Source organism: Microcaecilia unicolor, chromosome 7 (assembly GCF_901765095.1).
Source record: "Microcaecilia unicolor chromosome 7, aMicUni1.1, whole genome shotgun sequence".
In the NCBI taxonomy this organism is placed as follows: domain Eukaryota; kingdom Metazoa; phylum Chordata; class Amphibia; order Gymnophiona; family Siphonopidae; genus Microcaecilia; species Microcaecilia unicolor.
Window position 1 is genome coordinate 145,336,879 of NC_044037.1, and position 17,451 is coordinate 145,354,329.

The following is a 17,451-nucleotide window of genomic DNA, read 5'->3' on the forward strand; positions in this document are numbered from 1 at the left end:
TCTCCACTGAGAATACTGACCATTCAACCCTACTCTTTGCTTCCTATCTTTCCTATCTAGATATTGCCGGAGCAGAGCAAAGGAAATGCATGGGCATTCCACCTAACTCTATGGATAGTTATGGAGACAAAAGACAGCAAAAATGCTGTCCTAACTTAAATTGCATAGTTATCTGGATAGCAACTTCATATTCCGCTATCCGAGTGACTAGTGCCAATCATTGCTGAATAAGGATATTCAGCACTGCTGCTTCTGTAGATAGTGGTGTTGAATATATGGGAACAATTGAAATGTTGCTGCCAGCATCTAAAACCCACTCTGATCATGGGGTTTAAATATTGATGTGAGTCTTTTTGAACTAAGAATGAAGACTAGTTTCAGAGAGAAGCCAGTAGATGGTTTGCTATTTATTTACAAATTTGGAATTCAGGCCAAGGGATGGCCTGAGGCCAACTGGCACTTTTCTAGGGTTGGGAAATACCTCTGCTCCCCTGAAGAGCTTGAGTTCCTTAGGTAAGTAAGAAGCTTGTCTGCTTGACCTGTGAATGAGATTATCATACTTCTCAACACTATGGCACCAGCACTAGAAGATGAACATGAGAAGCAGCACCCAAACAGCAGCAGTATATTTTTAGCATAGTAATACTCTATTGTGGCTCTTTACTGTAAATGAATATTATTTTAGTAGTGGAAGCAAGAGCAGTCAGATCAGTAGCAAATGAATGGTGAAAAAAGTTGCATCAAAAAGGACTTACCTCAAAATGCATTAAAGCACTTAGGTTGATACAATTCTGCCGGTCTGGCAGGGGAAGGGTGTGGACTCCATTCCTGATTGGCTGTCAGGGTTTGAGCTGACGTCAGTGGGTAGTACTTAAGCCCACATGTTCCTGTTTTCCCTGCTTTGGCGTTACATTTCTTGGCAGCCTAAAGCCTTTACAGTTCTCTGTCAGAAGGTTACTCTGGTTGTGTATCTGTGTTCCCTGTTCAGGGATTTCAATTACTTTCCCTTTGCTTGGGATATCTCAGGGCAGCCTGTGTGTGTCTGTATGTGTACTCAGCCTGCTGCTTAGTTTGCTATGTCTGGGCTCCTTTCTGTCAGCCTGCAGGTGTGGGTAATCAGTTCACTTGCCTCCAGCTGGGCTCTCCCCTCTGCTTGCAGTTCTCTGTTGGAGGCCAGCTGCTTTGTTCAGTGGGGGCTTTACTCCTGTTCCACCCCAGACTGGGCAGGCTGCTGGTCTGCCTTCCCTCAGGTTGTTTGTTTACTTAGTGTTCTCTCCCCTCCCTGCTCCTGCCTCTGACTTCTGGCTCAGTAAGTTTAACCCCTTGTGTACTGTGTCTCTGCCTCTGTCCTCTGTGTAGTTAGACAGTGGATTTTCCTCATCCCTTTTGTGTTTTTCCTCTGGCCTCTTGTCATGCTTCACACAAAACACCGGATAGTGAGCCCTTGGGCCACTGCCGAGGGACGGCATCGGCAGGAGGAATACTCACCCTACACCAGCCCAGGCAGAGCTGACGTACCTGGTTTTGGCAAGGTCTCTTAGGCAGGCAGCCAGACGAAGCAGAAGTCAGGTCCAGGCAAAAGTTCAAAAGGCAGGCGGCAAACAAAAGCAAAGTCAGGTCCAGGCAGAAGTCTCTATGCAGGCGGCAAGCAAAAAGCAAAGTCAGGTCCAGGCAGAAGTCCAAAAGGCAGGCAGCGAGCAAAAGCAAAGTCAGATACAGGCAAAAGTTCCAAAGGCAGGCGGCAAGCAAAGTCCAAGTCCAGGCAAAGTTCCAAAAGCAAAATACTGAGGGTAGCAAAGGGAGCGCAGCAACAAACACTCGCAGAGGAAACACCTCTGAAAACCTCTGTTGCAAGGCAAACTAGGGAAGCTCCCAAGAGGTTAATAAAGGCCAACAGCCAGGGGGTTCACCAGGTACGGAAACAGCTGAGTTCCAAAAAGTCTCGAGACCAACTGGCAGGCTAGAAAATCAGGACCGGACTGGCATGACTTCTGGAACCGGGAAAACCATCAACAGACAGTCCATTGCGAACCCCAGGTCTGACCACCAGGGGGCGAGATGAATGAGAGCATGCCACTGAGGCAGAGACATAACACCTCTGGTTGGAGGGCTAGTCTACCTTTGTTTCCTGTCCCGGTGTCTGGCTGCTGTGGTTCTAGTGTGTTCATTTTCTCTTCTGTCCTGGGGGGGGGGGGGGGGTCCTGGCTGCGGTGTTCGTGTGGCAGGGCAGTCTACTTGCTGTTTTCTCCGTATCCTCCTGTGGTTACAGGGTGCTTCCTGTGTTAGTTTGCCCTTCCTGCGCTAGTCCCCTGGGAGGGTGTGGCACCCCGCTCTGGTTCCTTTGGTATCTCTCCTTGTTAGTTGGGGGAGGAGGTTCTGTCCTGGGTCTGTGGAGCCTCCATGGTTGGTTATTCAGTGCGTGGCTGGCACCTCGGGTCCCGTGGGGACTCCAGTGTTCCTTTCTCCCCTCCCTGTGTGTGTATCGGTTCCGGTTCGGCCGTGAGGCCTGTACAAGCGGCTCTGAGTGAATCGGTTCCAGTTTGGCCGTGAGGCCCGTACAAGTGGCTCTTGAGTGTATCGGTTCCGGTTCGGCCGTGAGGCCCGCTTGAATGCCTATTTCCCTTTCTTCCTGAGGTGCTGCGTGTGGGTAGGCTAGGGGTGTTGGATAGTTGGGGTGTGTAGTGGCGGGTCAGTCACCCCTAGGCCTTGGTCCCTGCTATCAGCGGGCCTCGGCCTAGGCTCAAGGGCTCACGACCAACCCAGCAGATTACAGAATGCCAAAGCCATGAGCTCGACCGACTCCTCTCCTATGCAGCTACTCCAGCAACTGCATGATCAACTACAACAAGTCTCGAGAGTCATTGAGATGCTAAGTCAACACGTGGATATGCTTACCCTGGCTGGTGCTACGGGGGGGGGGGGGGGCGTCTGCTCCTATCCCACCAGGACCCATGTCGAGTGGCCGAGGTATTCGTGTGACTAGCCTCCTTGGTATGAGGGTGATAGCAAGACTTGTCGGGGCTTCCTCAATCAATGCCAAATTGTCTTTGAGCTGCAGGGCCAGGATTTTCCTTCGGATCAGGTGAAGGTAGCATATATCATCTCCCTGCTCTCGGGACCCGCCCTAGCTTGGGCCTCTCCATTATGGGAGAAGAGAGATCCTATACTGGATAACTTGTCCGAGTTTCTGAAGCAATTTTGGCTCATCTTTGAGGAACCCGGGAAGCCCTCCCTCGGTGGCCACGCAGCTGCTGAATCTGCATCAGGGTCGACTCTCCCTGGGCGAGTAAAGGGACACTTTGTCCGTTGTTGCCCGGAGAGAAAGAAATTAGGAAACCAGCAGTCCTGATACCTGCTAGGGAGACAGGGTCAGGGCCGAAGTCCGTCTCCCCCTGGACGCAGGTTTTGGTTCCAGTTTTGTTGGCGATTAAGGATACCCCCTGTTTTGAAGCTTTAGTAGACTCAGGTGCGGGAGGCAACTTTATTAGTGAGGACCTGGTGCGGGGCCATCAAATTCCTACTGAGGCGCTACCTCACCCCATCACTGTTTCAGCGGCTCTGGGACTGGTTCGGGGAGTTCTACGCTCCAGGACCGTGCCTATGACGATACATGTAGGAGTCTTACACAAAGAAGTTATCTCCTTCTATGTCCTCCCGTCGGCCACAGAGTCCATCATCCTGGGGTTACCCTGGCTTCGCCTGCATAACCCTTGCATTGACTGGGCTCGGGGTGAATTGTCAGCATGGGGCCCAGGTTGCCAGAAGGTCTGTTTGGACAAGGTCTCTCCAGTACCTGGAACGCTTCCTCTGGATCAAGCCAAGGTAATGTTACCATGGCCATATAAATCCTTTAGAGATGTTTTTTCCAAACAACAAGCAGAGATTCTGCCTTCTCATCGTCCCTATGATTGCACCATAGAGTTACTACCAGGCGCTGAACCCCCTCGTGGCCGAGTGTACCCCCTGTCTCGTCCCGAGACAGAAGCCATGTCCCAGTATATCCGAGATAACCTTGCCCGAGGGTTCATTCGTCCTTCAAAGTCGCCAGCGGGTGCTGGGTTCTTCGTGGAAAAGAAAGACGGGGGGGGGGGGGGGGTTGCGGCCCTGTATTGACTATAGAGGACTCAATGCAATCACCCGGAAGGACAAATACCCCCTACCCTTGATTTCTGAGATGTTCGACCGTCTCCAGGGGGCCCAGATCACGAATACCTGGTAATGCCGTTTGGTCTAGCTAATGCCCCAGTGGTCTTCCAGGCCTTCATGAATGACATCTTCAGGGATCTTTTGTATAAGTTTGTAATGGTCTACCTGGTTGACATCCTCATTTTTTCTAGGGCTCAGGAAGATCACCAGGAACATGTGAAGATCGTATTGCAACGGTTGAGGGAGAACCACCTCTATGTGAAGTTAGAAAAATGTGAATTCCGTCGCTCCGAACTGCTCTTCTTTGGGGTACATCATCTCAAACCACGGGTTGTGTATAGACCCCAGTAGGTTGACAGCCATCCTGCAGTGGCAGCAACCCACTGGGCTTAAGGCCCTACAGCGCTTCTTAGGGTTTGCAAACTATTATAGGCAGTTCATTTGGAATGACTCGTCTCTGACCGCTCCCCTTACTGCCTTAACCAGGAAGAATGCTGATGCCTGTAACTGGTCACCAGAGGCTTGTAAGGCCTTTGAGAACCTTAAACAGACTTTTGTCGGGGCACCAGTGCTGAACCATCCAAACCCGGCAAGGAAATTCTTTGTGGAGGTGGACGCATCATCAGTTGGCACAGGGGCAGTGCTGTCCCAAGCCCACTCTAGTGGGAAACTTCTCCCCTGCGCTTTCTTTTCGAAGAAGTCTACCCCCGCTGAGAAGAATTATGCCATCGGGGATCAAGAACTTTTGGCCAGTTAGCTTTGGAAGAGTGGCGTCACCTGCTGGAAGGGGCACAGGAGCCCTTCACGGTATTCACGGACCATAAAAACCTGACCTATTTATGTGAAGCGAGAAGATTGAATCCTCGCCAGGCCTGGCGGGCATTATTTTTCTCCTGCTTTGATTTCACTCTGACGTACCGTCCGGCGGAGAAGAACACCAAGGCAAACGCTCTCTCTAGGTCAATGGAGGCGGACTTGGAGGAGGAACCCCTGCAGTATGTAATTGAACCTGCTGCCATTGTGCCCGCTATGATGCTAACCTGCGGGTATGACCTTTGTGCCACCCTGTCTGAGGGAAAGGACGCTCCAGTGGGGGCATGCCTCTCGAATGGCCGGACATCCCGGGATCCAGGGGCCGAAGCGGTTCATCGCCCAGCAGTATTTGTGGCCCTCACTTGATCGTGATGTGCAGGAGTTTGTAGCCGCGTGTCCAGAGTGCGCTCAACATAAAGCCAACCGTCGGAGACCCCAGGGGTTGCTAATGCCTTTACCTGTACCTGAGAAACCGTGGACCCATATTGCCATGAACTTCATTATGGATATCCCTATTTCGACCACCTAAACGTCCAGAAAATACTGAAAACCACCCTGTGTAAAAAGGCATATCCTACTGACCCAACTTAAATGCCTGATCTTGGCTACACAAGAAAACTAAAGCACTTAATGAACATAACACAACTCTTCCTCTCTACTATTTCTAATGTGGCTCTCCCACATGAACCTTATTCTACCACATCAATTATATTTGTTCACACCGGAGTCTGTTAACGACTCTCCGGTACCATACAAGCCACATTGAGCCTGCAAATAGGTGGGAAAATGTGGGATACAAATGTAACAAATAAAAATAAAATAAATTTCTGAAGGACATACAATTGTTTGGGTGGTGGTAGACCGGTTCTCTAAGATGGCACACTTCGTACCCATGCCTAACTTTCCTTCGGCTGTGAAGTTGGCACAATATTTCATCAGCTCTATTTTTCGTCTCCATGGCCTGCCGGAGTCTATCACTTCAGACCCCGGAGTACAATTTGTCTCTAAATTCTGGCGAGCCCTGAATCGGGCCCTTGATGTAAAGTTAAACTTTTCTTCAGGATATCACCCACAGTCCAACGGCCAAACAGAACGCATTAATCAATGCTTGAAGCAATTCCTGAGGATGTATGTCACTGAGCACCACAATGACTGGAGTCAGCTGCTTCCTTGGGCAGAGTTCGCTCATAACTACCGAGTGAGCTTGGCCACAGGCGCTTCTCCCTTCTATGAGAGACATCCTCGGATACCATCCCCCTTGAAAACCAACTTGGATGTTCCTTCAACGGCCGATGCGATGACATCTCTCCAAGCAATTTGGTCGTCTGTTCAGAAGGCTCTTCGAGTGACCTCTGCTCGCATGAAACGCCAAGCGGATAAGTATCGAAGATTGGAACCGCGCTTTCAGCCTGGCGATTTGGTGTGGTTATCCACTTGTAATCGTCATCTGAAGATACCCTCCTCCCGTATTGCCCCTTGATTTGTGGGTCCGTATCCTATTGAGACAAGTGAACCGGGTATGCTATCAGCTAAAGTTACCAACTACATTATGGGTACATAACACATTTCATGTGTCCTTGCTCAAGCCAGTGATTCTGAGAAGAGGGGCCTTGCCCACTTTGCCTGCTAGCCCAGTGGTATCAACCTCCCAGGGGGAATACGAGGTTTGGGACGTCTTAGATGTGCGGCGCTTCCGGGGACATCTTCAGTATCTCATTGTGTGGAAGGGATATGGACCTGCAGACAATTCCTGGGAGGACGCTACTCATGTACACGCTCCTGTCTTAGTCAGATGGTTCTCTGTGTAGTTAGACAGGGGATTTTCCTCATCCCTTTTGTGTTTTTCCTCTGGCCTCTGGTTGGAGGGCTAGTCTACCTTTGTTTCCTGTCCCGGTGTCTGGCTGCTGTGGTTCTAGTGTGTTCATTTTCTCTTCTGTCCTGAGGGGGGGGGGGGGGGGGGGGGTCCTGGCTGCGGTGTTCGTGTGGCAGGGCAGTCTACTTGCTGTTTTCTCCGTATCCTCCTGTGGTTACAGGGTGCTTCCTGTGTTAGTTTGCCCTTCCTGCGCTAGTCCCCTGGGAGGGTGTGGCACCCCGCTCTGGTTCCTTTGGTATCTCTCCTTGTTAGTTGGGGGAGGAGGTTCTGTCCTGGGTCTGTGGAGCCTCCGTGGTTGATTATTCAGTGCGTGGCTGGCACCTCGGGTCCTGTGGGGACTCCAGTGTTCCTTTCTCCCCTCCCTGTGTGTGTATTGGTTCCGGTTCGGCCGTGAGGCCCGTACGAGTGGCTCTGAGTGTATCGGTTCCGGTGAGGCCATGAGGCCCACTTGAATGCCTATTTCCCTTTCTTCCTGAGGTGCTGTGTGTGTGTAGGCTAGGGGTGTTGGATAGTTGGGGTGTGTAGTGGCGGGTCGGTCTCCCCTAGGCCTTGGTCCCTGCTATCAGTGGGCCTCGGCCTGGGCTCAAGGGCTCACGACCAACCCAGCAGATTACGTAGGTGCAATTTGCCTGTTTACACGTGCTAACTGTGCATTATTTATTTATTTTATCTGGAGGGGGTGTCACGGGTGGAGAATGGGTGTGGAAGTGTTAACCAGCTAAAACATTCATCTTAGCATGCGATAAATGGCTAATGCTGAGTTATCACAGGACCCCTTAGCACCTCCTAAATAGAAGGCATTAAATGGGTATTCTGCATCTGATGATTTCAACTGCAGGCACAAATTTGGCAGTGCAGCAACTTAACTGATTAACACGCCAATTGGCACCAATAACAAGAAATTATCGGCAATAATTGCATTAAGCCCACTTCTTAGCGTATCTTATTAAAACAGCCCCTTTATTAGTTACAATGCTTGGAGGTATTAAAACATATGCTATTTTGGTGTCTCTTAATTTTTTAAAGACAATTGTTGTAATCTCAATATTTATGCTTATATATATGACAATTTTTAATCCACTCTTTTCACATATAGGGCCCTGTTTACTAAGGGGCACTAACATTTTTAGCACACGCTAAGAATTAGTGCACACTAATGCTAGAATGGGTATCTTTAGCGTTAGTGCATGCTAATTTTTAGCATGCACTAAAAACGCTAGCACACCTATAGCGAGGCTTAGTAAACAGGGCCCATAGAATTCACTGATATGTTTTAAAATAAATCTTATCTGAAGAATCTAGTTTTTGGAACTAAGATTTTTATTGCTTGATATAGGGGGGCATTTTCGAAAGAAACGTCCAAGTTGCGATTTGGATGTCCTTGCAAAACATCCAAATCCAGGGGCGGGGAAAACCATATATTTTTTTTGAAATTAATTTTATTATGTTCCATTGGAAACACAACAACATAATCGCAATATCATTGTACAGAGATTAATTCTTCTTAATCTGTGAACGTTTCCAACTATTACCCCCCCCCCCAGATACATATCCCCCTCCTCTCCCCTCTAGTTAGTTTTGTGACTCATACTCTTTATTCATGTCCATGTGGCGCATTAGTCAGGAGTGTCTGGGACGACAGCCACTGTTCATAGGAATTCCACGTTTTATGATATTGTAGAATATGACCAGTGCGCAAGGCCGTTAGCTTCGACATCAGGTGAATATAGTCCAATTTCCGCAACACTGCCTGTAATTCCGGAAGTGCGGGTTGTTTCCAGGCCGCAGCCAGCATCAATTTGCTGGCCACGAATAACTGTGTAGCAAAGTGATACGTGGAATTTGGTATTCCTGCTGGTTTAAAGTGGAGCAAGCAATGGTCCATTCTCATCGGGTAATCCGCTCCTGTAACTTCGCATAAAAATTTCAACTCTGCGCATGCTTGCAAACCCGCCATACATTAGTCATATCCCCAACTGCCCCGCACTGCCTCCAACACTGGGCTGACCCATTTCTGAACATTTTAGCCAAGCGTTGGGGAGTGTAATACCAGCAGTATAGTATTTTGTGACCGTTTTCGATTAGGGCACTAGACACCGAGACTGCTAGCAATGATCTGAGTGCTAATTTCCACTGAGGTAATGTGTATGTCTCCCCCATGGCTTTCTCCCATCTTGATCCACTGGGTTAGTATGGAGAAGCAAAGCCCCATATATTCTCGAGATGCTACCCTTTCCTCCTCCCCTCATCAGCCCGCCCTCCAATCTATTTTCCGGCAACTTTAACTCTTCTTGTGCTCTGCGAGCAATAAAATCTTTCACTTGATAGTACTGAAAGGCTTGCAGGGGAGACAGCCCGTGCTCCTGGCATAACTCTTGAAAGGGCACCGTCTTGCCTGTTTCCCACATTTGACCCAGTTCACAGAGCCCCATCTCCTCCCACAGCCGGAAAGCTATGTCCTGCTTGCCTGGTCTAAACTGGGGAGCAAAGCGGAGAAACATATGCCTATAGTACACTCGCCCCGGGAAAAATTTCCCTCGTGTCTTACTCCAAATCAACAGAGGCCAGCGAATCATGGGTAGGCTTCCCTTGATTATCTCACCTAGATCTTCCCTCGACATCCAGGGGATAGCCCGCAGTGGGAATGGTCCCATCCATTTCTGCTCCACCCTTGTCCAGGCTTTCCCTGTATCTTGAAGCCATGTAGCTATCACTCTAAGGTGTGCTGCGTGAAAGTATTGCATGAAGGAGGGAACCCCCATCCCTCCCTTCTCTTTTGACTGGTACATGACCTCCCTTTGAACCCTCGGGGGTCTTTTCCTCCAGATAAATGAAAATACTTTCTTCTGAAGGCCTCGTATAAAACTATCTGGGATGGATATGGGCAGGCCATGAAAAGTTATAAAATTCTAGGCAATATAACCATTTTAACTGCGTTGATCCTCCCAACCCAGGATAATGTTAATCCCTCCCACCGGTGTAGTTCTGCAAATAGCCGTTTTACCATTTCTGGGAAATTTGATTGGAATAGTTCATCCAGGCTCCTCGGGATGTTGACCCCCAGGTACCGGATGTATCGTGAGGCCCAACGGAATGGAGAGGTGGCCTGAAGCTGTGCCTTTTGTGCAGCTGAGATATTTATAACCAGTGCTTCTGACTTGTCTAAGTTGACCCTGAAACCAGAGACTCTCCCATAAGTCTGAAGCAACTCCTGTATCTTCAGGACTGAGAGCCATGGCTCCCGCAGCATAAGTAGTATGTCATCCGCAAAGAGGAGCACCCGGATTTCCAGCCCCCCCACCCATGGCCCCTTTATCTCAGGGTGCGTACGTATCTGGATTGCCAGCGGTTCCATAACTATCGCAAAAAGTAGTGGTGATAGTGTGCAACCCTGCCGTGTCCCCCTGTGCAACTGAAATGGCTTGGAGAGCTTCCCGTTTACCGTTACCGACGCTAATGGTGCCTTATAAATCAGCTTGAGCCAGTGAGTAAATCACCCAGTGAAACCCATTTTACTTAGGACTGCAAAGAGAAAGGGCCAGCTCACCCGGTCGAATGTCTTTTCCGCGTCTAGGGACAGCAGGCATAGGGGGAAGTTGTGCTCTTGCATGTGATGTATCATGTGAAGGGCCCTGTGGATGTTATCAAATGTTTGTCTCCCATGTACGAATCCCGCTTGGTCTTCATGAATCAGTGCTGGGAGGTGTCTCTGAAGTCTAGTCGCTAAGATTTTGGTGAAGATCTTATAGTCCACCCCCAGAAGAGAAATTGACCTATATGACCCGCACAATTGTGGGTCCTTCCCCGGTTTGGGTATAACTGTAATGCTGGCTAGATTCCACCTAGGGGGGAGCCCCCTGACTGAGTTTGAGTGAATTAAAGACCCTCATCAGTAGTGGGGCCAGCAGCCTCCCAAACACCTTGTAAAATTTATTGGTGAACCCATCGGGTCCCGGTGCCTTTCCTGTGGGGAGCTCCTTGATAGTTTGAAGAACCTCCTCTAACTCAGTTGGGTGTGATAGAGCTTGGTCTGTGCTAGCTGCTAATTTGGGAAGTTCTATATCGTCAAAGTATCTCTCCATAGCCTCTGCCGGTACCTCTTCCCCGGCAATGTATAATGTTTTGTAGAAGTCCCCAAATGCCGTCTCAATATATTTGGGATCTGCATGTACTGTCCCACCCTCGTCTTTGAGACTCACTACCGCACTCTGGGTGGCACTTTGCTTAAGTTTATAAGCTAAAAGCCGACTTGCTTTATTGCCAAATTCAAAGTGGGATTGACGGACCCGTTGGAACTTTTCCACAAGGTCTGCTAGTTCTAACTCGCTTATCTGATTTCGCAGTCTATGGATCTGGCCCAGAACCTCCACGGAGGGCCGGGGCCCATCTTGGTGTAGTTTGGCCTCCACTTGCTCTAGTTGTCCCCGTAGCTCGGCTTCTTTAGCTATCCTCTTTCTCCATATATGGGTTTTTAATGCTATCAAATGACCGCGCATGACTGCTTTAAAGCTCTCCCACAGTATTATAGGCGTTACTTCCCCATTATCATTAAGCTGGACATATTCATTAATATGTTGCTCTAGGCTAAGTATATTAGTGGGATCATGTAGTAAGGTGTCATCTAGTCGCCAGCTCCCTTTCTCTCTCCGGGCCTTAGGAAGGATCAATTGTAGCAATATGGGGGAGTGGTCCGACCACGTACGAGGTAATATCTGTTGTGAGCCTATTAGCCCCTGTATCGTGGCCTCCCCTAACCAAAAGTCAATCCTTGATGAGGGCGGGTGAACCATTGAAAAGTAAGAGAAGCAGCGCTTAGTTTGGTTCACCTGCCACCAGAAGTCAATCAGGTGCCAGCGCTCAATAAATTCCTGTAGCCTTATATTACCTTCCCGATTTAAAGTGTGGAGAAAAATCAAAAGAACCTGATGGTTTATAAAATTTGACTGATTTTCTTGAACAGACTGATACTATAGCTCTAGAAAGGAAAACTTTATTAGTGTCGATGGTGTTTGAACAAGACTTGAACTCCTTAATGAAAATATTCTTCAGAAATTCAACAAAAATGTTTCTTGGTGACAGAATCTGTATCTACCCTGATGTGGTGAGAACCACTCAGGATAGACGTAAAGCCTTCTTGGCACTTAGAGAGGAGACACGAAGTTTGGGGGCTAAATTTCTTCTTTCATATCCCTGTAAATGTTTAGTAAATTACCTTGATAAGAAATATGTTTTCTTTGAACCAGTGCAACTGAAAGAATTTTTGCAAATGAAAAAAGTTACCAGTTAGTATTCTGAGAAGTAAGAACTTGGATTTATTATGTTAATTCATGGATATCTCCAGGCCTTCTTTGTTATTCCATTTCTCCTTTAAAATACATACCACCGATGTTTCTTAACGCCCCCATTCCTATTTTATTTCTCTGTTGTTTGAATTAGGTGGTCTAAGAAAGAGTTATATATCTTCATGTTGATTTCTTTAAATATTACTTACTCTGAATTTCTGTTGCAAGATGTAAATGCTTGTATTTAAATTGTGAAATCTAAAATAAATAATTAAAAATTTTTTTTTTTCCTGTAGCTTAGCTCTGTCTTTCTGGCCATATCCGTGTGTCTAGATGGGGTTGCAGTGTTAAATTAAAATCCACTGCTATCAGTAAGGAACCCTCTATGTTTTTTGAAATCACCTGGTCCAGCTCAAAAAAAAAGGGCCCCTGATTAGCATTGGGTGCATAAATGTTTACTACAGTGTAAACCCGCTCTGCGCTGGCCCCGCCTTCCGCCAGATCAATGTGTAAGGAGCTCCGGTCCGAGGTCCGAGGATCGTTTCCCCAGCGCTCCCGCTGCAGTGCGATTTCCCCCCCCCCCCCCCCCCGGGAGAGCCCGAGTCGCAGGTCGGCTTGGCGCGGTGGCCGCTGCTGTCCCAGGGCCAGGTCTGCCGACTCCGTGGACCACGTTGTGACGGGTCCGTGAGTCCACTCCATCACTCCCGGAGCGGTGCGAGGGCCCAGGCTGCGAGACGGTCTCTCGTACTGTCAGCCACGCCAGGTGCCGAGCTCGCCGGGTTTGAGAGCTCGCCCTTGGCCGTCGCACTCCCCGGCAGGAACTGCCCGGGACCGTGTCGGCTGAGAGCTCCGGGTGACCCAGGTGGAGTCGGAGGGAGTTCACCTGCGGCCTGTGGCGCGGGCCTGACCTCGTGGCGCGAGCCCGGTCCGGGCGGCGCGGTGCACGGGTGGTGGGCACTCTCGCCTCCTGAATAGTTGCTCGTGGACCTGCGTGGTCCCGGCCCAGCGGTTCGGGGACCCACCGCACCACCGCAGCAGTCCCGGGCCCAGCAGCACGATGCCCACGCTGCCCTTCCCGCCACGTGGCGCGGCCTGCCTGCACCACGAGTCCTCCAGACTGGGGCAGTTGGGTTGGCCCACAGCGAGGCAGTCTTCCACAGGCACCCTGGTTGCTCTGTTGCTTTGAGGGCAGCCCAGCTTGGTTGCTCTGAGACCAGCCCAGCTGCTCCGGCACTGTTGCTCTGAGAGCAGCCCAGCTGCTCCAGCTTTCCCTGGTCCACCTGAGCCAGCTTCTCTCTGCTTGCCTGCTCCAGTCCACCCGAGCCAGCTTCTCTCTGCTTGCTCCAGTCCGGCGGCGCGGTGCACGGCAGTTCCAGCTTGTTCCAGTCCGCCGATCCAGCCTCCCCCCTGCTTGTTCCGGTTCATCTGCTCCGGCCTGCTTGTTCCAGTCCAGCTGCCCCAGCGTGTTCCAGTCCGCCTGATCTGAGCTCGTTCCAGTCCGCCGATCCAGCTTCCCCCTTGCTTGTTCCAGTCCATCTGCTCCAGCCTGCTTGTTCCAGTCCAAATGCTCTAGTGTGTTCCAGTCCGCCTGATCCGCCTGCTCCAAGCTCGTTCCAGCCCGCTTGATCCCAGCTTGTTCCGGTCCGCCTGATCCCAGCTTGTTCCAGTCCGCCAATCCAGCTTTCCCCTTGCTTGTTCCAGTCCATCTGCTCCAGCCTGCTTGTTCCAGTCCAAATGCTCTAGTGTGTTCCAGTCCGCCTGATCCGCCTGCTCCAAGCTCGTTCCAGTCTGCATGATCCCAGCTTGTTCCAGTCCACCCGATCCCAGCTTGTTCCAGTCCACCGATCCAGCTTCCCCTGCTTGCTCCAGTGTTCCAGTCCTCCTGTTCCAGCTTCTCCCTGCTTGTTCCAGTCCATCTGCTCCAGCCTGCTTGCTCCAGTACATCTGCCTGCTAACTTGCTAACTTGTCAGCCATTGACTTACCTGCTCTCCAGTTTCTCCCTGCTCGTTCCTGTCCAACTGCACCAGTATGTTCCAGCCCGCCTGCTAGCTTGTCAGCCATTGACTTACTTGCCTGCCTGCTAACTTGTCAGCTCTTGACTTACCTGCTCTCCAGTTTCTCCCTGCTCGTTCCTGTCCATTGGCACCAGCATGCCCCAACCCGCCTGCTAGCTTGTCACTCATTGATTTACTTGCCTGCCTGCTAACTTGTCAGCCATTGACTTACCTGCTCTCCAGTCCATCAATCCCTCCAATTCCAAGCCTCCAATCCAGCTTTCCGCTCTATCTATCTGCTTCTCACCTCAGTCACTACACTTACACCTGTTACACCGCAATCACTACTTATGGCCCCTGTCCACATTCTCTTCCTTGCCCTGTCCCTTCCTAATCTTTTTCCCCTCCCCTTACTGCTGTCTACCGCTGGAACTCATTGCCCACCCATGTTCCCTCCCGTCCTGCTCGCTACGGCAATACCCTATTCACCCCCATCCCTCACCACCTCACTATCTCTCTTGTCCCCCTCCTCCTTCCTAGCCCTTAACCTTCAACACCTCCTTCCTGCCATTAACCCATCACCATTCCTCCTAAGTGCACCCCGTCTTCGTCGCCTTCGTCGCCCGACCTCCCCCACCCTCCTCCGCACTCTCTTGCTCCTCCTCCTGCTATCCGCGGGAGACATTAATTCATTAATTTATTTTATTGCATTTGTAGCCCACATTTTCCCACCTATTTGCGGGCTCAGTGTGGCTTACAGTACATTGTATTGATGAAAGTACAATTTGTTACAGCTCGATTGTGGTTACATTGTGAGGCATTGAGTTTAAAACAAAGTCTACGTATCGTTAAGAGAATAGTACAATGGAACAAAGGAAGAACAACGGATACTGATAGGACATAGAACAATAGCGCGAAAACGTTCGGGTATAGCATTTTTACCTGTACATTAAGGTTTAAGTGTGTTAAAATGAGAGTACAGATGAGAATGTATTGATGTATTACTAACAGTGTGCGTGGACTTCATGTGTTTTGATCCTTTCGATAGATTTTTTCGAAGAGACGAGTCTTCAATAGTTTGCGGAAGTTGGTCAGCTCGTAGGTCGCCTTCAGGTTGCGTGGAAGTTTGTTCCAGAATTGCGTGCTCATATAAGAAAAGGTTGATGCGTGCATCACTTTGTATTTTATGCCTTTGCAATTAGGGAAGTGGAGGTTAAGGAAAGTTTGGGATGATCTTTTAGCGTTTCTGGGTGGTAGGTCTATTAAGTCAGACATGTAGGCTGGGGCTTCACCGTGAATGATTTTGTGGACTAGTGTGCATACTTTAAAAGTGATGCGTTCCTTGAGTGGGAGCCAGTGTAGCTTCTCTCGTAAGGGTTTCGCGCTTTCGTATTTTGGTTTCCCGAAAATGAGTCTGGCAGCTATGTTCTGGGCTGTTTGAAGTTTCTTCAGTATTTGCTCTTTACAACCTGCTTATAGTGAGTTGCAGTAATCCAAATGGCTAAGTACGAGTGATTGCACTAGGCTGCGGAAGACGGATCTTGGGAAGAATGGTCTTATTCTTTTCAGTTTCCACATGCTGTAAAACATCTTTTTGGTGGTATTGTTTGCGTGATTTTCGAGTGTTAGGTGGTGGTCAATAGTGACTCCAAGGATTTTTAGAGTTTCTGAAATTGGAAGATTTAGTTTTGGTGTGTTTATAGCGGTGAATTCATTCGTGTTGTATTGGGAGGTAAGTATCAGGCATTGAGTTTTTTCTGCATTCAGTTTCAATCGAAATGCATCTGCCCAGGTGTTCATGATGTGTAAGCTTTGGTTAATTTCATTGTAGATTTCTTTATTGTCTTGTTTGAAAGAGATATATATTGTTACATCGTCAGCGTATATATGTGGGTTAAGGTTATGGCTTGCTAGAAGTTTTGCCAGGGGTGTCATCATTAGGTTGAAGATAGTTGGTGAGAGGGGTGATCCTTGCAGTACTCCACATTCTGGTGTCCATGCTGCAGACGTAGTTGAATTTGATGTGACCTGGTATGAGCGTAAGGTTAGGAACCCCTTGAACCAGTTTAGGACATTGCCTCCGATGCCAAAGTATTCAAGTATATGTAGTAGGATTCCGTGGTCAACCATGTCAAAGGCACTTGACATGTCAAATTGTAGAAGGAGTATATTGTTGCCGGTTGCAATCATTTGTTTAAATTTAGTCATTAGTGTAATTAGTACTGTTTCGGTGCTGTGGTTCGATCGGAATCCTGATTGGGCATCATGCAGTATTGAGAACTTGTCTAGATAGTTTGTAAGTTGTTTTGTTACCATCCCTTCGGTTATTTTGGTTATTAGTGGTATGGATGCTACTGGTCTGTAATTAGTTAGTACATAAGTACATAAGTAATGCCATACTGGGAAAAGACCAAGGGTCCATCGAGCCCAGCATCTTGTCCACGACAGCGGCCAATCCAGGCCAAGGGCACCTGGCAAGCTTCCCAAACGTACAAACATTCTATACATGTTATTCCTGGAATTTTGGATTTTTCCAAGTCCGTTTAGTAGCGGTTTATGGACTTGTCCTTTAGGAAACCGTCCAACCCCTTTTTAAACTCTGCTAAGCTAACCGCCTTCACCACATTTTCCGGCAATGAATTCCAGAGTTTAATTACACGTTGGGTGAAGAAAAATTTTCTCCGATTTGTTTTAAATTTACTACACTGTAGTTTAATCGCATGCCCCCTAGTCCTAGTATTTTTGGAAAGCGTGAACAGACGCTTCACATCCACCTGTTCCACTCCACTCATTATTTTATATACCTCTATCATGTCTCCCCTCAGCCGTCTCTTCTCCAAGCTGAATAGCCCTAGCCTCCTTAGTCTTTCTTCATAGGGAAGTCGTCCCATCCCCGCTATCATTTAGTCGCCCTTCGCTGCACCTTTTCCAATTCTACTATATCTTTCTTGAGATGCGGCGACCAGAATTGAACACAATACTCAAGGTGCGGTCGCACCATGGAGCGATACAAAGGCATTATAACATCCTCACACCTGTTTTCCATACCTTTCCTAATAATACCCAACATTCTATTCGCTTTCCTAGCCACAGCAGCACACTGAGCAGAAGGTTTCAGTGTGTTATCGACGACGACACCCAGATCCCTTTCTTGGTCCGTAACTCCTAACGTGGAACCTTGCATGACGTAGCTATAATTCGTGTTCTTTTTTCCCCACATGCATCAGCTTGCACTTGCTCACATTAAAGCTTGGCAACAGTTCATGCTGATCATGCTTGGTTTGTAGTTGAAACAAAGCAAAGCAAAGCCTGCGTTTACAATTAAAGCATAGTAATAAGCAT

At 48.8% G+C, this 17,451-nt stretch overlaps 1 protein-coding gene across 1 annotated transcript in view; it reads right to left on the reverse strand.

Moving 5' to 3' along the window:
- The window catches only part of COL6A3 (collagen type VI alpha 3 chain), a 722,910-nt gene that overhangs the window by 401,061 nt on the left and 304,398 nt on the right, over positions 1–17,451 (reverse strand).